Below are 26,044 nucleotides of genomic sequence, written 5' to 3' on the forward strand. Positions count from 1 at the left end.
GCTCTGCAAGGCTCATGTTTACCTCAGTCTGGCAAGGAAATGATTTGAGGGCTTTCTTTGTCAAATACCTTTCTTTCCCCTCCCCAAATGAACTAACTCAATTCATATATACCCACACTCCAATTGATGATGGTAATTGCTTTTTCATCCCCAAATCCTTCTCACCGTCTCAGTTATATAACTTTTGTGTTCGCAGACAATGTAAGCTTTATAGAACCTCTGGTAAATCTTAAAGAGCTTTCCAAACATTGATGATTACTGTGCTCATCCCACATACTATTATTCCTTAGAGTAACTCACATTACTTGCTCTCAAGGAGCTTACATTCTATTAAGGGAAGATGATAGGTACACAGCTAAGTCAATATGAAAAGTATGCAAGTATATACCCTTGTAAGTCTTATAGTTTCTTGCTCTTCAAAATGAGTATGTGGGAATATATGATATTTTCCATTCTCTTATTATCTGAGTAATTTCAAGAGATACAGAACCCTTAGCAGTTGGGCAGGAATGAGGAAAAAAAACATTATGAAGAAGATAGCACCTGAACCATATTTGAGGTGGAGGGAAGTGAAGAGAGAGAGAGAGAGAGAGAGAGAGAGAGAGAGACAGAGACAGAGACAGAGACAGAGACAGAGACAGAGACAGAGAGAAAGAGAAAGGGACAGAGCTTGGGATGGGATGGGATGGGATGGGAGGGAGAAGCCAGTCCAAAGGGCATTGAGGCAGGAGATGAAATAGTGTATATATGGGGAACAGATAAGAGTCATTTGAGTTGGAGATGAACACAGGGTAATCTCCCTGAGGGCAGGTAGTATTTTGTTTTTGTCTTGGTATCTCCTGTGCTTAGCGCACAGCTTTCAGGTAGGCAGTGCTTAATAAATATTTGTGGGACTGAGTTGTGGAAAATCTTAAAGAGAAGAGATGTGTGCCTTCAGTTGGGGTATCATGCCATTGTATTTTGTTGATAGTTTGATTATAATGAGATTTTTAAAAACTATTGCAATGGTGTAGTTATCTGGCTACATACTTAGAGGTAACAACATTATGAAAACTAGAATTTTTTTTAAAGTGTCAGGTTGCTCTTGCCTCATTATCAAGGGCAGACAGCTGCAGGGCGAGATAATGAAAGAGCAGGGGCCAGAGCTAGGGATTGCTCAGAGACAAGTGTGCCATGAGTTATTTCTGGTGTAACAGCAGGCTCAGAAGTGGTTTCAGGGTCAGATCTCCTGTGGGGGAGATGGAGCAGAAGTACAAGAAAGGCAGTCTAAGGGAAAACAGTCTTCCCATGTGATTAGCCTATCTTTCCTTGCAAGGAATTACAGATAACCCCAATGTGATTACTGAGCACTTTCCCTCTGGAAAACACTTTCAGCAGGGCACAGGTGAGCTCTCTGCCCTACAAGTAGATTTTTTTTTTCCCCTTCTGACCAGAACCACGGAGGGTGGCACTATTTGAGTGTCAAAGTTAAGTTGCCTGAGAGGGCTTGCTGGGTAAAGGGAGAAGATGCAGTTAATGTAGAATGAAAAGGCCCCTTCCTGGTTAGTACAACTCACCCCTGCCCCCAGTACTGCTACATCTCACTCCATCATGGAACCTTTAATTACTCTGTAGACTCCACCATCCTTATTTGTGTTTAGCATGGTGTATTTTACGAAGCACGTCTGCATTTGTTTTCTCAATGGGATCTCACAAATTCTATGAGTTTGGTAGCACAGGTAGTAGACTTTTATACCTTCAGTGACAATTAGGCCATCCAATATGATGCCATCATTTCATAGATGAAGAAGCTTGAGCCCAAATAAATCATGTTATATATATCCATGTTCACACAGCTGAGATTAGAATCTGAGGTCCTAGCTCAGTGCTCATCCTCTTCAGCATGCTAAAGTATACTGGTGGTTCTCCATGCTGGGAGGGGAGAATTGAACTAAGCGTATTTACTGCTTTACTTAAAACGTTTGACATAAACGAATCAGGAGCATTGGATTAATAATATGCTTGTCCACTATCCCTGTGAAGCTCTTTCCTTTTAAAAAATGCTTTGCCCAAATGATGTTCTGAGGTGTCCCACAGGAACTTATTGAGGATTAGATTAAGGAATGGTCTTTTATAGGCAGAAATACTGCTTAAACTGACACTGAGGTCATTATGGGAATGGGAATGAGTGAGATGTTCTATATTTAATCTCTAGACGTTACAAATAACAAATATAACAGGGCTGCAATATGCTTCACCATAACTGGCGGCTTCTTTGTCCAAGTCACTCTCAAATGGAACAATTTAATGTTATACATCAAGTCGGGATGTATTTATCAACTAAGGACAATATCCAGATGATATCTCTGTTTCTATTTTCCTCCTGACCAGAATCCATGAAGAAATGTGTGTGTGTGTGTGTGTGTGTGTGTGTGTGTGTGTGTGTGCGTGCGCGCGCACGTCTCAGGACGATTTACAGAATGCATGAAATACATTGAGGCAATGAGAAATAATGGGTAATAAAACCTAATATTTATATAGTGCTTTCAGGTTTGCAAAGTGCTTTTCAAATATTATTTAAATCCTTATAACAATCATAGGAAGTTGATGCTATACACTATTATCCTCATCTTACAAAAGAGGAAACTGAGGTAGACAGAAGTTAAGTGACTTGCCCACGATCACACAGCTAGTAAGTATCTGAGGTTGGTTTAAGATTCAGGTTTTCCTGACCTCAGGCCCACTGTTCTATGCACTGCCCCATCCTGTTGCCTATAATATATATATAGAGAGAGCCTCCCTATGAATCATGAAAGACTAAGTTTGAGGCCTTACTGTTGCATACTGACCAAGTGATCCCAGGGAAAGTTCCTTCATTCCTCAGTGCCCCTGAGCAACCCACCATTCAAGACTACAAGTTAGTTGGCAGAGTCGATACTAACTTTCATCACTGGTGGAAGAAACCTTGGTGAGATTTGTGAACTATGCCAATGAACTAGAGATTTGGTCCAACATTAAATATAGAGTCACAAATACATGATCTCTTTATATGGGGGTGAGGGATCCAATTCTTATTTTCAGTCTTGTGGGGATCTCCCACTATGGAAACTCTTTCCAACAACATAAATTTGTAAATCTAGCCTTAGTGGCGTGTAGACACTGAGAGGTTAAATAATTTATCCAACATCACACAAGTGGCAAGTGTTAGTGGCAGACTTTAACCTAGAATCTAGGTCCTAGATCTTCCTAATTCCAGCTTCCTATCCACCATGCCTGACTCCTTTGCATGCTGCCCACAAAGGGATGAGGGGGAATCATCTTCTGAAAAAGTCACACATTGTAAATGGTTTTATATAAACCTGTAAAGACCAAGAGATAAGGAAATGATATTGTTTTTTCCTCAGTGTTCCAACGGATTCTGTGTTAAACTTAGATTTAGGGGCCTGTAAAATTTAATTTTGATCTCTGCCTTATATTTGCTCTTCTCAGAAGCAGTAACACATTAAGTGTTCCCCTGGAGGCTTGGACAAATGCACAGAACTTTTTTAGAAAGCAATGACTTGGGCATAAAATGGAAAAGCTTTTAATTCAAAAGGAAAATTAATGATTTTAACAATGCTTGTTACCATAGAACATATATCTCATAGCATCATAAAGTCCTAGTGATAGAAGGAAACATTTCTTTTAGTTCTTTTTAGTGTTAGAACCAGCAGCCGGTCAGGCCAGACACATATTTTGGGATTTTTAAGCACACTTGGAACTCTGTTTTAAAACTCTCTCTACCTTTTGTTTCTAGAATCTATCAAAGTTCTTTCAAGGGATATGGGCATGTGAGGCCTCATCTGTGAATAACCCTAAGGCAAAGAGAGAATGTTAAAGCTGATTGAATTTGTCATTTAACAAAGACACCCTTTGATAATTGGTTGCTATAGACCCTTTGAATCATCTATTTCAAATAAAGAGGGGAGCAGATTCTCTCCTGCTTCTGTTTTAATATAGATTTATTTGAATTGATGATGCCATTGCTTGTGAACCCCAAGATCCTATCTCTTCTCAATGAAGAAGTACAAGATTATATCCTAATGCCCTGACCAGGTCGTCATAGTTGGCTTTTTAGAACTTGATAAAAAGTTAACTACTACACGGTTCTCCTTCCCCTCTTTTATATCTGCATGTATGTATATGTGTGTATATAAGTATATATGCATTTGTACAAGCATATATATATGTTCATGAATAGGTCTGTGTATATGTATATACACATACATATAGATATATACATATATATGCACATGCATATAGGCATATACAAGTATATCTATATATTTATATAATGTGTATTATTTTCCCCGTTACAATGTAAGCTCTTGGGGAGTTAGGATTATTTCATACTTTGCTCTCACTTCCCCAGTGACTGGCACAGGGTGAACCCTTAATAGTCATCTAATTAGCATGTGTTAGGCATGTTCCAGGCACTATGCTAAGCACTGGGGTCCCCAAAAAAGGGAGAAGGCAGTTTCTGTCCTCAAGGAGCTCATAATCTAATGAGGGTGCCAACAAGCAAACAGATATGTGCAGACAAGCTACATACAGGACAAGTAGGAAATAATTAAAAGAGAGACAGCAGTAGAATTAAGAAGAATTGGGAAGGCTTCCTGTAGAAAAGGGATTTTAGTTGGGAGTAGAAAAAAAGCAAGAGAAGGGGCAGCTAGGTGGCGCAGTGGATAGATCACTGGCTCTGAAGTCAGGAGGACCTGAGTTCAAATCTGGCCTCAGACCAAACACTTGACACTTACTAGCTGTATGACCCTGGGCTAGTCACTTAACCCCAATTGCCAAAAAAAAAAAAAAAGCAAGGGAAGCCAGGACATGCTGCAAGGGAGAGTGTCTCAGGAATGGAGGAAAACCAGAGAAAAATTATTACTGATGCGGAAAGATGTCTTGTTTATGGAAGAGCAAGGAGGTCAATGACACTAATAGTTGATTTATCATTTCCCCCTATTTTTCCTGGTTTTGCTTACTTAATTTTGCATCAATTCACTCTTTAGGTCTTCTCATACTTCTCTGTATGCATCATAGCCTTAGCTAATAGTTAGCACTTAGGTGACACTTTAAAGTTTCCAAGACACCTTACATAGGCTATCTCATTTGGTCCCTCGTGATAACCCTGAAAGGTAGGTGGTCTTATTGTCCCCCCTTTTACAGATGCAGAAGTTGAGGCTGAGAGATTTTAACTTGCCCAAGATCACACAGCTAGTAAATGTCTGAGGCAGATTTTAATTCAGGTCATCCTGCCTCCTTGTCCACCACTCTGTCCACTGTAATCCTTAGTTGTTATTCCATAAAGCACAGTTAGATTTCCCAGCATTCACATACCACCACTTGGTTAGCTGTTCCCAGATAATGGGCACCCACTTTGTTCCTAGCTCTCTTTCACACCCCCTTTCCCATCCTTCTCCTTAGTAAGGGCCAGCCTTTCTCACTTTGATGTAGAGTTAGAAGGGACCTCAGAAGCCCACTTCACAGACGAGTCCCCTCAGGCTCAGGAGGAGCAAAATCAGTTTACAAACTAGAGATAATTCAGGTTTATAAAAAAGCACAAAACACAAAGTGTGAATTAGTTTAAATGCTCAGTCCAATCCACCACTTAGAATGACAATAAGAACAACCAGCCCTTATATTAACACAGAATATCATTACAAATTCAGCAAAGCAATTTAGCAAATGTAGTGTTTTCCCCCTAGAACCTGGGTATTTAATGAAATTGAGAGGAATAATTATTCTAATTTAAATTTCTTGCCAAGGGGAAGAAACAGCAAATAATAATTGATTTTTTTGTTGATCTTTCTCAGAATTTCATGCTCAAAATTTCCCTGACAGATCTTTATAATCATAGCCAGAAATAAGTTATTTTTCTAATTGTTTCAGGACTAAAGAGTCTGAGGGGGAATATTACTGCACCATCTCAAAGCCCTATCAAATAAGAAACAACCAGTTTTAATTAAAATATTGGATGTTTTAACTTGCAGGGTGGGGGAATGAATTGCTTCACTCTGTCCTCTGGGGAGCTATTTGATGATGATGGGACCATATATTATAGATGAATTGAACACTGGCAAGGAGTGCCCCTTCCCCCATGCATAATAGCATCAATTAAGAAACCGCATTAAGAAACCGACATGTTATTGGAGAAGAAGGAACATTTCTTACACTTTTTAATGTAATATCGACACTGCTTTTGATTTCCTGTAAGGGTTCAACCATTGTGACAGACAGCAAGCCATGACTTGAAACTTTGTGTGTAAAGTTAATTTTATAAGAGGAATATCTGTCTGTCTGTCCGTCTGTCTACACATACACACACATACATACATATACATATATATATATATATATATTTGTGTGTGTGTGTGTGTGTGTGTGTGTGTGTATGGTTTAGAATACATCCTATGAAGGAATGACATGAATAAAATTGGTTCAGATATTGTGGGGGTTTTTTTGGGGGTGGAGCTTAACTGTAAATTACAGGAAGGAAAAAGGAAGGAAAAAATGTCTAACCTGAGGTATCTTGGTATCGTTTAAATTATTATAATTCAAATAAACTAGGATCCTAGTTACAGAGCTAGATTGAATCTAAGAGCACTTCAACTCCATACTCCCTCATTTTAGAGATGAAAATCAAGTCCAAGGGAACTTAACTGCCTTGACCAAAGTCACAAAGGTACCATACATCAAGGGTAGAATCTGAGTCATGGTGTTCAGACTTCATAGCAAGGTTTTTATTTTTATTTTTTCCCCCACTCTACTGGACTCTAGTCATAACTAGAGTCTATTAACCAGCTCTTATCTTATCTGTGTGACAGATAAGTCACTGAACCACAAAACACCTCCATTTCTTCCACAGTAGATTGTGAAGCCTGGATTAGGTGCATGATTACCAATCAACCTAAAGATGCCTAGGGGATGGGAGCATAGAGAGAGTCCAGAGTGATGACTAGAGGTTCTTGAATCCTCAGGCACATAGAAAGTTATCATTGTAATCTTTTGGTCACAGAGTTAGAGGCAGAAGGGTCATTTTCACTCCTCTAGTCCAGTGAAACTGCACTCATTTTACATGTGGAAATAGGCCCAGAGAGGATAAGCAACTAACCCCAAGTTATACTTCTGGTCAGAATCAGAAGCAGATTTTTGAATCCAGGTTCTCTAACTCTAAAGGACTGGGCACAGTGTTCCACACTGACACATTTTATTGAACTATGGCAAATAGGAATTATGTCGCTACATCATATGTGAGCATGCCTTTTATGAGTTGAATAAAATACAAGTTCATTTAAAAAGTGTTTTCCATAGAAGGAAAATGATCCTGTCAGGTTTTGCTATGTCATCATAAATTTAGAATTGGAGGAATTTCTGGTCTCACCCCCTCATTTTGTAGAAAAGAAAATTGACTCCCAGAGAGGCTGATTGAGTTATCCAAGGTCATCTAGGTAATAAATGGCAGAGCTCACATTCTAATCTCGTACACCTGACTCCACCACCCATGCTCTTTTCCCTCTAACTTGATGCTTTCCTATTTGTTCTATTAACAACATCAATGTAACAACAGTTACCATGTGGGCCTAATTTTGACTTCTTTTTTTGATAATGAACGGGGTCATAATTATTTTTTTTAAAAGTTGGAAATGATTTGACTATTTGATTTGTAAGATCTCCATAGCTTTGATGTTTCTGTGATTCTCTAAAAAAGGGAGCACAGCTCTCTTGTGCTGTGTTTAGAAGAGGCCAATAACCCCAAGAGCTGAATGCAATGAATGACCTGAGAAAATGAATAGGCCCACTACCAGGAATAATTTTAATTTACTGGGTTATTTTTGATAGCAAAATTGAGTTAGAAACTGGTTAAACTACCTTCCTGTTTTTCTAACATAGAATCTATCTTAGCCACAAAAGCCAACCATGTAGAAGAATTCCAACCACCACCTGGGAATTTTCCAGTCTGTAGATCAGTGTATCTACATTTGGGTATACAAATGACTTAAAGTTGGAACTGTCCATGAAAAACCAGGTGTAAAAGATGAGAAAACTCCTCTAGGAACTTCTCACTATTGGTGAACTGAATTTGATTGGCTTTATTCCACCATGTTGCTCAATCTCAGATGGTAAGATGCTGACCATGAGAAGAGTTTTGGGTCTTATCTTCACTGTTAAAATTTGGGAGAATGTCTCTGATCAAAAACTAATGGAATATTTCATTGTTTTATTCCTTTTAAGAAACAAACCCCCAAAACAAACAAACCACTGTAATATCTTTTTTTCATATACATCCTTTTTCTTATGATCAGTTCCCAATTTATTTTCAGTATTCTTTTGACAAGCCACTATGAAAATTCATTAACCTTTGAAAAATATTTATATTTTTTATGAAATCAAATTTTAGTTTGTGTTAATCATTCTGTGCTTCAGTCTCCTCATCTGTAAAACAAAGAGGATAGACTAGATGAAGAGGGTAGACTGGATAATCTTTTAGGTTTCTTCCAGTTCTAGATCTATAGTACTATAAAACTGAGTTATTGTTAAGTCTCCAGTTGAACTCATGTTATGGTATCCTTCAGGAAGGCAGGGTAGTTGATATTTAATGGCCTGAGTGGCTGTTGCCAATATTTCTAATAAGTCTATTGACTATTCTACTTCTCTTTGAATTCTATAAGCAGAATGAAAATGCTGTGATTGTTGGGACTCTAAAAACATTCTGAACTTGCATATACAGGATCTCGTATGGTGTCTTACACGTAGTAAGCATTTCAATGTGTGACAAATTGAATTCACTTGCCTAAAAGTGCCATTTAAGAGTAGAGAAAGGCCAAACCTATAAGAGAGAATTAAGCTGTTCTATCTGCTCTTTGTTTAGCTCTTGATTTCCAAAGAAAGGAGAGCAGAAGTTCCAAAAGAGATCCATTGATGGCAAAGTGATATAACTTTAGATGCCTGTTGTTTGTATTTTTCCCTATGTGATCTGGGTGTGGGTGTGGCCTTTGACAAAGTCTCATGCAAGTTGATGGAGCTATTTGGTAGAGAAGACATCAAAATTCTAGACCACAATGATTGAGTTTGCAGGTTTGGTGATAGCAGGTAATTCCTTCATAATTCTAAAGATACTGTGGTTCTTGATTCTTTTACTCTGTGAAATATTTGAATATCTAGGTAGGTATGGGAAATCCAGGACCTGAATGCAGCCCAAACTAGGTTAACACGTTAATGGGAAATATTTAACAAAATAAATAAAAATACAATAAAAGGTGAAGGTTAACATATTGTTTTCTAAGTCAATATGTGGCTTTCAGAGATTCTGGTGTCCATGTTAATGGCATTGTTTTTATTTGAATTTGACAAGACTGATGTTTGGGGTGTTTAAACTAATCTCCATTCTCTTGGCTATATGTGTCTCAGAAGTTCTATGACCCTTGCAGTCAATACTTGGGGGATTCTGGCAGCTATTACAATAGTGGCAGTTGTGCATTTAATGAACCTTTATCGAACACAATTGTTCACTGCTGTAGAGAGCAAAGGACAATCCAAGCGAAGAAATACATCTTCTGTCCCCTAAGATCTTAGGAATAAGTGGTACAGTCATTTGTTTTTGTTTTTCACCTATTTAAAAAACAAAAACGCGTCACAAAAGTGTGTGTGCATGTGTGTGTGATGACAATTTACAAAATATATGAAATATACTGAGGTAATGTGAAATAGCAGGTAATAATTATAACCAATATTAATATATGCACTTTAAGGGCTTTACAAATGCTATCTGAGTGCTCAGAACTAGATGCTATTAATTATTATCCTCGTTTTGCAGAAAAGGAAAGTGAGGCAATCAGGTAAAGTGACTTGCCCAGGGTCACAAAGCTAGTGAGTTTGAGGCTGAATTAGAATTCAGGTTTTACTGACTCAACAATGTATTCTTGCATGGAATAAATACAAACTTATAGTCTTAATAGGTTTATCCAACTTTAGGCTTTATTTCATTCATTCATTATTAGATGTTCACTCTTCCTTTTTTTTTTTTTTTGCTTTAGAGTACTTGACAAATTGAGGTTTGACTAAATAAAATGTTATTTTAGCTCCTTGGAATTTTTCCACACACTTTTAAAACCACAAAGCAGAAGTATCAGTTCAGTTTTTATTAATTAAGTTATCTCCTTCAGATGATTATTTTAATATTTTATTACCTACTTAAGGGTGTTGAAACTTCAGGTTATCATTTCATTGTGAAGAGGTGATTACATTGAAATAAATTATGATTTCCCAGGTATTGAAATATATATATATATATCCCCTAAGGATTAATCAAATAATTCATATTTTAAAAGCCAGCTTGAAACATTGCTTGAATGTTAAAATACCTCACAGGGAATTTTATAAAAAGGAGAATTTACTCTGAACAATGATACCCTTGAATTTTGGAACATTTACTTAATGTAAATATATTTCAGGGGAAAATCATTTGCACTTATTTTTCCACTTTCTGTTTTCAGGAAATATTGAAAGAAGATCAGAAGTTTATGTATCTGTGCATTCTCCAGAGTAGGAAATCAAAGTAATTAACAGGAAAATGGTTTCAAGCTCACCTACTGGGCCATTTAAATCACCATAGCAATCGTGGAAGGTCTTTAATTTCCTCATTAGTACTAAGAAATCCAAGATACACACATGCCTACACATAAGTGTGTGAATGTATATATTTGTATATGTTATATATTTTATGCTTATCATACTAACATTTTGTGCATTGATGCATTTGTGGCCTCACAGCCATTCATTGCCCTTCCCCTGGTGCCAAACCTTCTCACTCTGTTTGGTTCTCCTTTGTTCTCTTTAAAAGGTTCTTCCAACACATTGGAGGCCCTGCTTTGGTTGGTTCCTGCAATGTGTTATGGGTATTGGTATAACATTAAATTAGTTGATCTGTACTCTCATGTGACAGGCCTACCTCCCCCTGCCTTTTTGGGGCACTTTTCAGATACCAGTCATAATTGGTAATACGTCACAACCCATTTCCGGACCACATATATCTGATTTATTCTTCCGAGATCATGATGTTCTGTGATTTACAGCAATGGAAGAATTTCAATGTTAAAAAAAATGTCCTTTAGCAGCAGCCAGCACTTTAGGGTCATTTAAAGCTCAACCCAATTTCCCAAATCCAATCCAGCTTGATCTCCTCCCTTCTATTCAGTTCTGAGCCAGCTTCACTGTCCATCTGTAATTCGTATCCAAGCTCTATTCATGTGCTAACTCAACGTGCTTCCTGGCAGACATATATTCATCTCTTTGATTGATACTGAGCACATTATGAGGCAAAGTTATCTTTATAGCGGAATGGCCTAGAATTCGTACAATTTCAACAGATAGAGAATCCTTGTTTGAGGAAGTATTTTAAGGCTCTCTTTTGTTATAGCAAAAAAAAAAAGAAGAAGAAACGATACAAAATCCTTTTATTTTAAACCCACAAATAGATGCTTTGATCTTTTATATTTGCTACACCATTTAGGCAGTTCAATAACTCTGAAGGTGTGAGGTACTACTAAAAAACAAATTGTATTCGAAGGCCAATCTTGTTTTCTTGCGAGTGTGTTCTTTTTTTCCACGGATGTTTCCTTAGATGCACACAAAAATGTTCTTATAAATGTTTTTCTTGGGTTAATATTTGCTGCCATCTTCTTGTTCACTTTTTACTTTTTTTGAGACATATGTGTGAATTTTCTACCTATGATGCTTTCTCCCTATTCTTTTCGAAATTTTTAATTCATTGAGATGTCTTGAAAATCTATCCCTGGGTACCTTAACATCATGTTTCCTCTAATATGAATTTCTCGCATATGTATTTTTCAGATCCACTTGTTCTTCTGGACTTTATTTTTATTAAGTGACATTGTAGCTTCTCCAAATAGTGAATCTAGCCTGAAGTTGGAAGTGTCCAAGTGGGGAGGTTATGCTCTTCTTATTGATCAACGTATTAGAAATGCCAACAGACAAGTTCCATTTTACATCTTTTTGTTATCCTCCAATTTTAACTGGAACTACCCTTGGAATGGTATCACTTAGCTGGATCTTATGCCAAGCTGTATTTTTCTCTCAACAATATTTTTTCTCCTATTCTATGACCTGTTACTCCTCATAATCTCACATTCTCCTAAAAAATAATGTAAAATATCTTGCACCTATTGTTGCTTTTGGCTGCCGTATTTCTCAGCTTGGCTGGGAGTATCAAGTGTTTCATGGTAGAAGAGAGTTCTGGAGATTCTTAGTCATTTTATTGAGAAAATAGTCTTGCCTTGGCTACATTTGTCTAATGCCATTAATTATGAACGATTTGCTTTTGTCTTTTATCCAGTTTTAAGGACCTTATTCAGACAGGTTGGTTTGACATTACTCTATTTAAACATAGCATTGTCTTTTCAAGACATAGCAGATAGGGTGGATAGAAAACTGCATCTGTTGTTTTAGGAGATCTGAGTTCTGATCAAAGCTCTGAAATTTTCTAGTTATATGACTATTCACACGTCATCCAATGTATCTTTTCTCTCAAGCAGTTTTCTGAGACTGTAATTATAAAGGGCTCATGATCTGTGTTATTGATGTTGTCTTTTAATCTTCCTTCTTTTGGTCTAAATTGAAATTTGCCATAAGCAGGATCTAATTGCTACAGACTGCTGTTACTCAAATGCTTGCTTTATTAGTAACTGATAATCTTATGCCTGTTAAAATATACTCAGTACTATTCGGGGGTGATGTTTTCTTTGGTATCTTCTAATTCTCTTACAGAGGAAAAAATAAGCAGGTTAAACTTAATTCCTAAAATATATCTTACATGCTTCATTGTATCCAGCCGTTTCATTGAGGTCACAAATCATCATGGAGTGTGTTGACTTAGTTTGGGGTATCTGTCTTAAAATTTCTCTACTGCTTTATTTTCTACAGAAGAATTTGGCACATAAATAGTGATCATCTTAATTCTTTCTTTCCAGCTTCATAATTTATCACTAACCATTGCATATTTTGGTCTAGCTCAGTTGGCCATCTTGCTGCTCCTCATACATGTCATTCCCTCTCCCATCTCCATGTTTTGTTCTATTTGTGTCTCATGCCAGGACAGCTGTCTTCTTCCTCACCTTTAAGTTTACCTCTTAGAAGTTCTTGTTTCCTTCAGGATTAATCTCGGGCATCACATTCTACATGAAGCTTTTCCTGACTTGCCCCCACATCCTAGCTTCTAATGACTTCTTCTGCTCAAAACAAAACAAAATTTAAAAAAATATTAATTTTGCATAAATCCTTTGTATTCTTATGTGTGTACATATTGTCTCATAGAATAAGTGGTAAGCTCCTGAGAATAGGGATTGTTCCCTTACTTCATTTTCTCAACAATGCCTGGTACATAGTAGTTACTTAATACATACGTGCTGATAATTTAATTGATTGCTGGTTTCCTATTTATTTACATTTGTGAATACTTCCAGGCAAGATAGAGCATTTTTAATACTCATGTTATGTGTCAAGCTCTGTTCTCTATGCTGGGGTTACAAATACAAACAAGCAAAATAGTTTCCACCCTCAGAGAGCTTAAATGGACAAAACAACAAAAGCATATGGAAGGTGATGGAGTAGGGTAAAGGGGAAGGCAAGATGGAGGGGGTAGGTGCTAGCATCATGGTGAGATGGCTAGGAAGTGGTGTGGAGACCTCATTCTGGATGGGATAACACAGAAATTCTCCTGTCAGATCCCAATGTCTCAGGGATTGAGTCCAGGGTTCTGCAATGGGGAAGATGGGATTTATGGTGAAAGGGTTGGCTGCCTATTTTGGAGATGACCAAGTGTACCATGAAATGATGTTTCTTATGGAATTCAACAAATGAAGAAGACTCATCTGCAAGTTCTTTTGTTTGTTTTTAACTCGTGAAAGGGGGAATCTTTCAGCTGGACTTCCATTTGACTCCAGCTGCTTCCTGTATTTTGATTTCATTTTCATTTACAGCAAGAAGCTCAATGTAGCTTTGGTTCAATTCCTCTAATAGTTTATCAATTACTTGGTCTTTGGACAATTTCACTGGTTTGGTCTCACTCCCTGTTTCCAATTCTAGGTTTGATATAACTGATTCCCTTTTTTTTTTTTCAAGAGACAGGAATACAGAGGAAGACAAAGGTCATTGTATTTTAGGAAGATTCAAAAAATAAATACCAAGTAATGTGGGCCACCAAGCCCTGGAAATTTGGGGTGTTCCACCTAGTAAAAATTGTTTCTGAGCTGTCTGATTGTCTTTACTTTCATTCAAGCTTTTCTTACTTTACATGCAACCATATAGTATTAAATCTGACAATGGAAAGTATTTTCATTTTGTTGCTTCTTTCTTTCTCTGAATAGGAAAATACCACCAATGTCGATTGATTAGATCTGTTATTATTTTTGTATCTGAAGCAGGATAAGGGATAAGAGTAGTATCACTAAGAGAAATGACTCCTTACAGGAGGAAATAGAAAATGCATCCCTCCAAAAAAAGAGGTGGCTTTGTAAATAGAAAAGGGAAAAGTAAATTTGTACATCCTCATTAACCTAGAATTCACTAGGTTACATGTATATAGTGTTTCTGAATTTCAGGGTGCAATAGCAATGATGTTATTGTCCCAAGTCCCAAAGAGACAGCAAACTATTGTAGTCCAGACCTGAATTCATATTTTATTTCATACATATGAGCATTGTGATCTGGGGAAATAATTTTGTCCTTCTAGCCTTAAACTTTCTCATCTTTAAAATGATGGGGTTGGATCTTACAGGGTACCCATCCAACTTGAAGCCTATACTCTCAGAAAAAGGCTGGGATGTGCATCCTGCAGCTGGCTAAAAGGGAATGCCCAACCTGGGACTCAATGGCCTACTGGATAGGGCGGTGGACCTCAACTCAGGAAGCCCTGGGTTCCAATTCTATTTCAGACTAATTAGATGTATGACCCTGGGAAAAACTACTGATCCACTACTGCCTCAGTTTCCTTATAATATGAAAGGAAATGTTAGAACTTGATGTTTTTTTTTCACATCTCATCTGGCTCTAAATCTATTTGTCTATACAACTAATTATTAAAGTGCTTTTGAGTACCATACTCAGTAGTATCAGGATAAAGAATGATATTCTGGAACAAGTGATACAGCAGCTCTTTCTAACAGTCTCTGAGGAGATTACAAGGAAATACTGAGTCATATTATGTCTGTGACATTAGTTGTGGGTAATTTATGCAGTGAAAAGTATGCTAGATTTGGTGTTGGAATACTTAGGTTCAGATAATATCTCTGCACATTACATTAGCTTAGGCCAGTCACTTAACTCCCCTATGTCTCAGTTTGCCCATCTGTAAAAAGAGAGAGTTGGAGTTGATAACTCTGAAATTGCATTTGTAGTCAACATTCATTCATCTGGAGAAGAAAACTGCTGTTGATTAATGACCACTCTATGTCTATGGGTCTAATATAATGCGATAATTGAATGCAGACATTAATCTTCATAAGGCAAAGAATGTCCATGAATGGCACAGCTGGTATCTGGGTATCCCTGAGTGAGTTGGCCTGGACTAACTAAAGGAGAGAACACTGGGAAATGAAAAATTCAATGAAGTTTATATCATTTCAGTACAGGTTCATCTAAGCTTTGGTATGAAGGATCAATGAATTGTCGAATAATCTTTCATTGAAATGAAGCAGACAGCAATGGTTGGGATGATAATCATATCCTTCATTTCTTTTCTTAACATTAAACTCAATTGGAAATATCTAAGAGTTAGATAAATGCCCCCTTTTTGTGATTTCTCTTGTCATTATTCAGAGCTGGGAACATGGGAGCTTGTGTATGGAAAACCCCTCCTTTGATGCAATTCAGAGTTAGAAATTAAACATAGCTTCTACTGAACTCCATACAAACTCTTTATCTACACCAGACTGCTGCCTGTTTGGATGCCTTAAATTTTTGAAAACCACTTTTGATCTGAACAAATAAAATGAATTGTATATTATGAAGTAGTTGTCATGAGAAGAGACAGAGACATGTAATACAGGCTGAAGTGGCCTTGTGATAAGAAGAGCTGGATTTGAATTCTGGTGCCACCACTTATTTAGCTAGCTGTCCTTGGATATATCACTACTCTCTGTACCATAGTTACTCCACTTGGAAAATGAAAGTATTGGAGTAGACAATCCCTCATATCTTTTTCAGCTCCAAATTGGCCACACTATAATTTTTACATATATTGCTCCATTTCATGTGCTTTCAGAACTGAAGGAAACACTTGGGACTGGAATGCTATTTTAGTAAATGTCAATATCCATATTTTATAAACCCTTAAAAACTATTTAAAAAGGAAATTACATTTGTGAAAAAATAAACTTGAATTAGCTGTGGTTTGAGTGTTCTTAGAAACCATAGAATTCAAAATCCAAACAGTTCCCTCTCTAATTATTTAAACATTTATTTTCTGATAATAAGTATAATGATAAAAGATTACAATCCTCAAGAATCAGATTGAGTGGTGGTTTGCTATTAGGCATCAATATGCCTACAGTATATGGAAATCCTAAATAGTAATTATGAGAAAGTTTCTGATCAGTGAATATAAGGAGATTAGCAGGTAGCATTGTATTGTGGAGATTTGGAGGGCCATGAATCTGGAGACCTGGATGATGGGCCAAACTCAGCTAGTGTTACCTGTGTGAATGGAAATGAGTCACTCGACCACTCAAGGTATTAGTTTCTACATGTATACATTGAAGTGGTTGGAGTAGGCACTTTTCGGCTCTAAAAATCTGATCCTGTGATTCTGAGTTATTAAATCCTGTAATACCAAGGGGCAAAGATCCAGTGGAAGAAGGAAAGATTGAGACAAGGAGCATGGGTCTGGTGCTTATAAACATCTACTGAGATAATGTGTGCATCAGTCCGGTCAATAAGTACTCATTGAACACATGTAGCTAGGGAACACAGGGGATAGAGCACCAGGTTTAGAGGCGTGAAAACCTGAGTTCGAATCCAGACTCAGACACTTACCAGCTGTGTGACCTTGGGCAGGTCACGTAACCCTGTTTGCCTCAGTTTCCTCATCTGTAAAATGAGCTGGAGAAGGAAATGGTGAGCCACTCTGGTATCTTTGCCAAGAAAACCCCTGAACAGTCGACACAACTGAAAATACTGAGCAGCAATAACAAATAGGTCAGGCACTGTGCTAAGTGTTGGAGATGCAAAGACAGGTGAGAGTGTCCCTGCCCAGCAGCTTCTCGCAGTGTAATTGAGGAGACAACATGAAAACAACTAGATATAAACTATTTGTGGTCCACCATTGCATATTCATATTAGTCTCAGAGTGAGGGTGATAACATTAAGAGAGACCAGCAAAGTCCACTTGTAGAAGATGACATTTTAGTTGGGAATTGAAGGAAACCAGAGGGGTGTGTGTGTGTGCATGCGAACATTTCATTAAAGATACTTATGGATTCAATAGCCCTCATTGGCAGGTCTACCTTTCTAAACATTTGTTAGACTTGATAATAACAATAATAATAGCTAACATTTACATAGGACTTACGGGTGCTAAGCTCTTTACAATTATTATCTCCTTTGAGCCTAAAACAACCCTTGAAGGTAGGTGCTATTATTATCCCTATTTTATAGATAAGGAAACTGAGGCAAATGGCAGTTAAGCGACCTGCCCAGAGTCACACAACTGGTAAGTGTTTGAGATTTAATTTCAACTCAGGTCTTCCTGATTCCAGGCCATAGGCTCCATTCACTGCACCACCTTGCTGTCCCTAAAGGATAGTTTAACCAAAAAACACAAAAAACAAAACAAAATAAAAAAACTTAGAAATAAAGAAAACATAGTCCATCCAACTTTCTTGCAGGCATTCTCTGCTTCCCATCGAGAATCATCACAAAAAGAAAGGGAATGGGAGGTTAAGAGGACAAAGATGTGACTGGTGATACAGTGGGTACATTTTTGAATGTGTCTGAAAGGTTTGGCCCAGAATGTCCCTGGAGTGAAAAGGACCAGCAGCAGTTAAATAAAAGAAAAGTATGACATCCCATGTACATCATAAGCTGAAGAGTCCGGGGTGAGATGTCAAAAATTACAATGAAGCCAGGGTTGGAGTTCCTGTGCCACACAATGTGGAAAAGAATCTTGGATCGGGGAAGAGAAGACTCAGATCTGCCCCCCCCATCCTATGGGGCAAGTCCTTTCCACTCTTGTGTACTTTGATTTATTCATCTATAAAATGGATCTGAGGGGAGTACTGGAATTTGAAGTTCCCTTCTAACTGTTACTTTCACATTTCTGGCCAACATGAGTTAGTCTGGCTAGCCTCCCACATCCCATTAGAAACAAAATGGATAAAAACTAAGCTGATTATGAAAATTTAATGAAGTTTTCACAATTACACTCAATAACTTTTTCTTAGTGATATCAAAACTCATCAATCTATGGTAAAACAAGGCAAATATAACTTCAAAAATTAGTAGAACGGAGGACAAGATGTACTACAGTACAGAATAATGTGGAAAAAAACATTTTCCAAGGGAAAATGAACAGCTTTACTAAGACTTCAAATGACGTGTTTGAGATTTTAGGGTCAGACTCTACCTATGATTGACAGGTCTGGGCCTTTGTCTCATTCCATCTTTCAGGGCATGTCCCTTCTTTCCCATATTCCTTAGATATTGTTGCTAAGTTTGGTTAAGTAATGAGCCTCTAGGGTTCTAAGACACAATAGGGATAAAACAAACAAACAAAAAACAAGGAACATTTGGTTCAGTCTCTGTACTAATTTTTTTTTTTTTTTGGCTAGGCAATGGGGTTAAGTGCCTTGCCCAGGGTCACACAGCTAGTAAGTGCTATATGTCTGAGGTCAAATTTGAACTCAGGTCCTCCTGAATCCAGGGCCGGTGTTCTACCCACTGAACCACCCAGCTGCCCCTGTACTAAATATCTAAAGAAGCAATTTCTCTGGACTCCACGGAGAGAAGAAAAGAGGAAGTTGTCACAATTCTTATGCTTGATGAGATGCCAGCTATCTGGTACCCACATAGCAATGTCCGTTATATGGCCTGTGCTTAACTGAGCTTGTAGAACGGTTATTTTGTGAAAGGCACAGTTCTGAGAAATTAGTTTCTTTTTCATCTGAAAAGCTTAAATGATCAGATAAAAGAATAACTTGGAATCCAGGGAAATTGGAAAGATGCTTCAAAGATGAGTACCAGGTTGGCTATGGATGAATAAGATACGTGCCTTCAAGATAGGACAGAAACACAAAGAAAGTTGGAGAGATTTTCTCACACAGTGTGAGACCCCTGCATGAGAATATGTCCACTCAAATAAAAGCAGGCTGAAAGAGGAAATGTAGCATAAAACTCTTTGATGTGGAGGGTTGTAGTTTTGTTGAATTTCTTTTAAAAGATAGGATGTAGAAAACTTACATAGAAAAAAACTTCTTTGAAGATAATTATGTATTTAATAGAAATGAAATTCATGGCATCTTGCTTAGTAGCATACTCTTTGGCAGGTAGTTTATTCATAGGGCAGCCAAATGAAATGACTTAAATTCCTCTTTCCTCTACTCCCACTGAGAAGAGGAGGGACACCACAATTTATTGAACTGTAAGCAGGTACTATGTCATTTTCCTGTGTTCTATTTCAGGGAACATTTTAATATGTTGCACATCTGTTTTCTGGACTCATCTATTTGTCCAAAAAATGCAGCGAAGTTATTGTGAGACTCATGTTGCTGTTTTTCTTGTGGGACAATTTATGCTCCATTGGGCTAAAATATTTATGGGTGTTTTGCCACAGGTTTGGTTTTCTTGGAGGCTACAAGCTGAAAACACAGCCCACATTAACTTTGGACTTCAGCTTGTAACAGATGTGTATGTTTTGCGTGTGTGTGTGTGTGTGTGTGTGTGTGTGTGTGTGTGTTTAATGTATTTTTGGAATTGAACCTATCTAAAGAATTGGTCATTGTAGCTCAAGTTGAGAGGCAGTTTGCAAAGAGAGAAATGGGGGCAAGAATTTCTTGGTCCAAATGTAATTTTTTTAATGTAGTTTAAAAAAATACTTCTTTTAGTCAAGGCAGTTTTATAATTGGTTAGGATTAGCTGATTCTGTAATTAATGCTAAGAAAAAAAATGTAACACCACTTAAAAGAAAGTAATGATTGTATCGAGGTGGGAATAAAAAAATACATCTTAAAAACATTTTGTAACATTTTATGCTTTAGTCTGTTTTAAAATATAGCCTCTATTTATGAAAAGGAAGTGGTCCCCTGGAGTCTGTAAAACTTGTTTCTTGAAATCCTATTTTTTTATTGGTTGAAATTTGCTGTCATTAAATAGTTGCCTTCCAGGGGATGTTGTAGTGTATGTTTTCTTTAGTTAGGGATAAATAAATAAACAAACAAACAAACAAATAAATAAATAAATAAATGAATAAATAAATAAATAAATAAATAAGCAAACCTATAAATATATATTTCCCATTTTAATTCATTATTAAGTCATATTGTCATGGATCACAGATTTAAAATCAGAAGGAATTTTAGACCTCATCTAATTCATACCACTCCTACCCCTTATTTCCCAGATGGAATCACTTAGTCCTGGAGAAGTGAAATGGCTTGTCTAAGGACACACAGGTGATAAGTGGTTGAACTAGGATTTAAACTCAGGGCTTCTGGTATGAAATCCAGAAGGCTTTCCTTTGTCTTATATCATATAGTATCTATCACTACTGAATTAGAATTTCTTCACTGATTTATTTTAGTCTTACCCATAATCAATATATATATGTAATCAATTTTTTAAAGACTGAAATAAAATAGATAAGGATACTGAGATATTCTTTTCGCATCTTCTTCATGAGGGTCCTATGAATCATTGGCAAAGCTACTAATAGCCTTTACAGTACCATATGACCATGGATCTGGAGGGAAGGGACCTTAGAAACCACCTAATCCAATCTCTTCATTTTACAATTGAGAAAACTGAGGCCCAGAGAAGGTTAAGTGACTTTCCCAAGGTCACACAGATGGTAAATGCCAAAATGCAACATATAAACACATAAACATGATGTGAAGAAATTAAGTCATGGACCGAAACACAGTTGTAGCCAACATGCTATAGGCCAGTCCCACCTGGAATGATATGTCTTGCAATGTGGCATTATTTAGAGACATGATTCTTCAAGATTCATGGTAAGGGTGATAAGTCCCAAAGTATCCATTTCATTCACATCTTACTTCGGCTGACAGTCTGCCCTGTTGACAGCTTGCTCTACAGGGGCTCTCACCAGGAGAAGAAAGAGGGGATCCAAGCCAAGCTCTGGTCCCTCGTGGGCAATACAATAGGATAAAATAAATGATTTAAAAGTTGGCAGCACTTACTAAAATTATATCCCAGAAACTGCCCAACATCCTATTTATGGAAAATTCACTTAACAAGTCAACAGTCATGGGAAAGGGGAGAAGGATGTGGGCCATTCTCACTTCCTAACGAGGACTAGGTGAGAAGCAGTGTTGTGGATTTGGAATCAGAGCACTTGAATTGAAATATTAGCCCCGCCACTATAAACTGCCTATGTGACCTGAAGCATCTCACTTAAACTCTCTAAGACTCGGTTTCCTCATCTGTAAGTGCATAAATGGGCCTAGAGTTCTGAAGTCCCTTTCAGCACATAATCTTTGATTCTAGGACACACATTGCATTGCTTTCCTAACCCCTACACTAGCTTGGATCACTCGCAGGATGGGACAGCCCTGGAATGGGTGCCTTAGCCAGAAACCAAAGGGCTCCTTCTGGTAAGGAGAGAGAAGACACATATATGGGAAATTGTCAAAGTGAAACCACTCTAAAGTAGGGCTTTGCCTAGCCTCTCTCTTACTTCCAGAAGCTAAACAGTTAACAATGAACTTGAATCCTATTGGCCTGTTCCTTTTTGAGCCTCTCTGGCCTTGGTCTCTCTGAGGGGGCAAGGTGTGGGCGGGGCAAAGCAACCAAAATGAGGTCAGGAATGAGTCCTCAATCAGCTGTACATAGCATCCAGGGGGGGCAGCATGAGGGGAGATTGTAGGCTTTCTATCCATGGGATTATTGGGAAACTTAGAAAGTTGCTAAAGTTTGTTCTGAGTTCCCATCTACCTCCCAAATCCATATAATTTTATTTCTACCTTTCCCCTTCCTGTCTTTCACTTACCAGGTTTTCCTTCCTGTTTTATTTCTGCTAAGAAATTAGTGATAATTAAGTTTTTTGCTGATAAGCATTTTCAGGTATTACTTCCTCATGGGTATTCACATTTAATAGGACACTCCAAAGGCCTTCTACCTCCTCAGCCTTTCTTTCTTGCTCAGGCTCTAGGAGCTGTGGAGCCTAAGCCTGGGGGGTGGGGGGTGGGGGGTGGGGTGGGATGCAAGGATATTCCTACAAGATATTCTAGTGCTCACAGGTGACCTTTCCCTTCCTTCACCCCTTCAACACTCATCCTCTCAGTGATATTTTAAGTGACTAAATATAAATGGAAACTTTGCAGGCTACCTTGGAAACTTTGGTTATTCCCATTTTAGCTTTAGGGGGCATTTTGAAAGCACATTTTAGATCACCTGTTCCCCCACTCCTCTCCTCAACAAACTCCAGAGGCTCCCTATTACTTCTAGGGTCAAGCACAAACTTCTCTGTTTCACTTTCATGTCTTTCACAATCTGATTCCAACCTTAGTATATATAACTCCCCTTCGTGCACACTTTGGTTCCACCAAACTGGTCTTTGTGCTGTTCTTCCGATATGTTGACCTCTCTTTCTTATGTCTGCCTTTGCACAAGCTGTCCTCCATGTCTATGTTCTGTGCTCTATGCAATATACTCTATCCTCACCCTCCACCTTTAGAATGCCTGAATTTCCTTCAAAATGTAGCTCAACTAAGAAGCATTTCCCGATACCAGAGCTGCTGGTTCCCCCAACAAAAAATTAAAAACAAAAATAAAACTCTTGTTTTAATTTTGTATATGTTTTGTATATATGTACATGTTGTTTCTCCAATAGAATATAAACTTTTTGACAGCAAGGATTGTTTGACTCTTGTCATTGTATCTCTAGGGCTTAGCACAGTGGTAAATTTTAAGAAATTCTTGTTGACTCTACTATGGATAGGGAATACAGAGACAAAACTGAAACAGGCCCTACCCGTAAGAATATATATAATATGTGTTCATATATATATACACATATGTATATATTATTTATATATGAACACACATATGTATATATTATATATATGAACACATATATATGCTATATGCACAATATATGTATGAATATGCATATATATGCATATGCATGTATATTGTATATAGTACATATAATACATCCAAAGAGAACTGAAGATAGTTTCAGGAGACAGCCTATCAGCAGCCTGGGGGAACAGGAAATGCTTGATGCAGGAGATGGCACTGAAACTAAATACTGAAATGAGAGAACATGGGAGACAGTGCAAAGCCATGGACTCTAGAGATGGAGTTTGGGTGTGTAAAATAACAAGCAGGCCAGTATGGCTGGACAAAATGGAGGAAAATAAAAGAAATCCACCAAGGAAAAAGGGGTTGGATCACAAGTTAATAGAGGACCTTATATGTGATTCTATAAATTGGTTGAGCTGGGGTTGGGGTGGGGAAGGTGATATGTTCAGACTTGTGCTTTATGAAAGTTTCTTTGTTGGTTGTAGAGTTGATGGATTGGAGTGGGGAGAGACCTGAGGTAGGGAGACCAGTTAGACTACTGCTATCATCTAGGTGAGGGATACGGAAGAAACAAATTTGGTGCCTAATAAATTCATCTTTGATTCTATTGATTGGTGGGACTCAAAAGATTTATAGAGAAAAAATAATTTTATTCAATCACAGAAGAGTTATTTGCTATATTAACCCTTCAAACAGTATCTCCAATTGCTTCTAAATTATTGTTAGTGAAATTAATAAAGTCTAAGACAATTAAATCTGATCATATCAGTGTATTAGTGAGGCACACAGTTGCATAACAAATAAGGTCCAAGGCACCTCAGCAGGAATGGAGACACCATTTGACAGTAAACAATATTTTCTTATAGTAAATAATGAGGCGCCAATCAACTTAAACAATCCTGAGTAACATGGTGTTCACTCTTTCTGATTATCCAGAGATTTAAAGATCTTGTGGTTATTACAAGAGTTTCCTGGCACTTTCTGTGGTTATTAAAAAATGTACAAGATGTACAGAAAATTTTGTGGTCAGCACCTGCCACCCCATTTCCTAGAATATCAACATCTCAGTTTCCCCATAATCATATGATTTACAGCAAAGAAAGGCCTAGCTCAAAAAATAAATGATAATCATAATATGGAAAGAATGAAAACGCAATATTTTTTTTTAAGGAAAGTGAGATTAAGTGACTTGCCCAGAGTTACACAGCTAGTAAATGTCAAGTGTTTGGTCTGAGGTCTTCTTGATTCTAGGACCGGTGCTCTAGCCACTTGTAGAAAATTTTTGAAATTCAAAGTTTCCCCCTTTGATCCTTGGGAAACTTGTTCCCTATGGATCACTTATCCAATGCCAATTCTGCAACATAGCACAATCAGTGCTTTGAACCATCATTAGATTATTAGGAATCTGGTTTCCCTGGAGAAGAGCCCATTCCATATATATGAGCTATCTTCTTTAGGGTTTCCATTATAACCTGTTGAATTTTGTGGAGAACTGTTACACTCTCACTTAGTGATTAACATAGGAGCAACAGTATTGATTGATTGTAGCAAAGAAACATCTTTTGGAGTTGTAAGAATGTCTGAGACCACATAACGAACAATAAAGTGCTCATTTCCATGTGTTAGTACCTGTATAGATTTTTTTTTTTAAATTTTGAAGTGAATCTCTCTAACAGTCACCAGAAAATGTGAATTACAGTGCATCTCTAAGGGGCTTGTAGATGGAGAAAAAAAAACACACGACAGAAAATATTTTAGAGCTTTGAAAGAATCAGATTTCACAAAATGCCACATTTGTCAATTACAGTGAAGTAGAAGAACGTGTACAAAATACAATAAAGGAAAATCGTATTAACACCAAACAGGACAGAAAGTTTAAAATATTCATGAAAAGATGCTTATTATAGATATTTGGCTATAAGCAACTCTGGGTGTAGGAACTATGAAAAAAAAAGTCCTTATGGTTCTTATAACCACCATCATGAGGAGCTACCAATGAAGCTTTGGAGTCTGCTGATGCCTAAGGGAAAATTGAAGTCTGGAATCACCAAGCAGTAGTCTGACATTGGTTTTCAGGGTGATGATCCCAAAACAGATTTCAGAGGCATGAGCTTTCCTGAGATTAGTCAATTTTTTGTATTTTAGTGAAAATTACAGGGGCAGCTAGATGGCACTGGCCCTTGGAGTCAGGAGGACCTGAGTTCAAATCTGTCTCAGACACATAACACCCACTGGTTGTATAACTCTGGGCAAGTCAGTTAACCCAAATTGCCTCACCAAAAACAAACAAAAAATACACCAATGAAGCTTATCAGATTCTAAGTCATTCAAATCATTCAACTTTGGGATATTCCTATGCTATAGTTGGGCTCGATCTAACAAATGACTTTTAGATTACTGAAAAGTAGCTCTTTGAACTTTTATTTCTATAACTGTTGCTAGTAGTTCAACAATGGAAGACTTTCATCAATTTTATTGCTATCTTTTTTGCCAGTCTGACAAATTTTGATTTAAAGAAAGCATTATGTATTTCAACTAGTATAAAGTTTCACATTAATATTAATAGATTTCTGTTGGATTACAAAGCACAGTAGTACCTTAAAGATATGAACTGCCCAGTGTATTCTCTGCTTGTTTACTGTATTATTATGGAATTTCTCTGATCAATTTTACTTGAAATTTTAACAATGTAACCATGTATACATAATTTCTTACAAAAAATTCCAATAATCCTTTTTTTTTTTTAAATAAAAGG

General features: G+C 37.3%; 1 protein-coding gene and 1 pseudogene across 1 annotated transcript in view; both read left to right on the forward strand.

The window, feature by feature from the left end:
* Window positions 1–25,798, forward strand: part of LOC110197310 (ELMO domain-containing protein 2-like) — a 33,150-nt pseudogene extending 7,352 nt beyond the window's left edge.
* ZNF385D (zinc finger protein 385D) overlaps window positions 1–26,044 on the forward strand; it is a 345,593-nt gene that overhangs the window by 264,257 nt on the left and 55,292 nt on the right.

This window comes from Phascolarctos cinereus, unplaced genomic scaffold (assembly GCF_003287225.1).
Source record: "Phascolarctos cinereus isolate Bilbo 61053 unplaced genomic scaffold, phaCin_HiC Scaffold_1;HRSCAF=81, whole genome shotgun sequence".
Lineage (NCBI taxonomy): Eukaryota > Metazoa > Chordata > Mammalia > Diprotodontia > Phascolarctidae > Phascolarctos > Phascolarctos cinereus.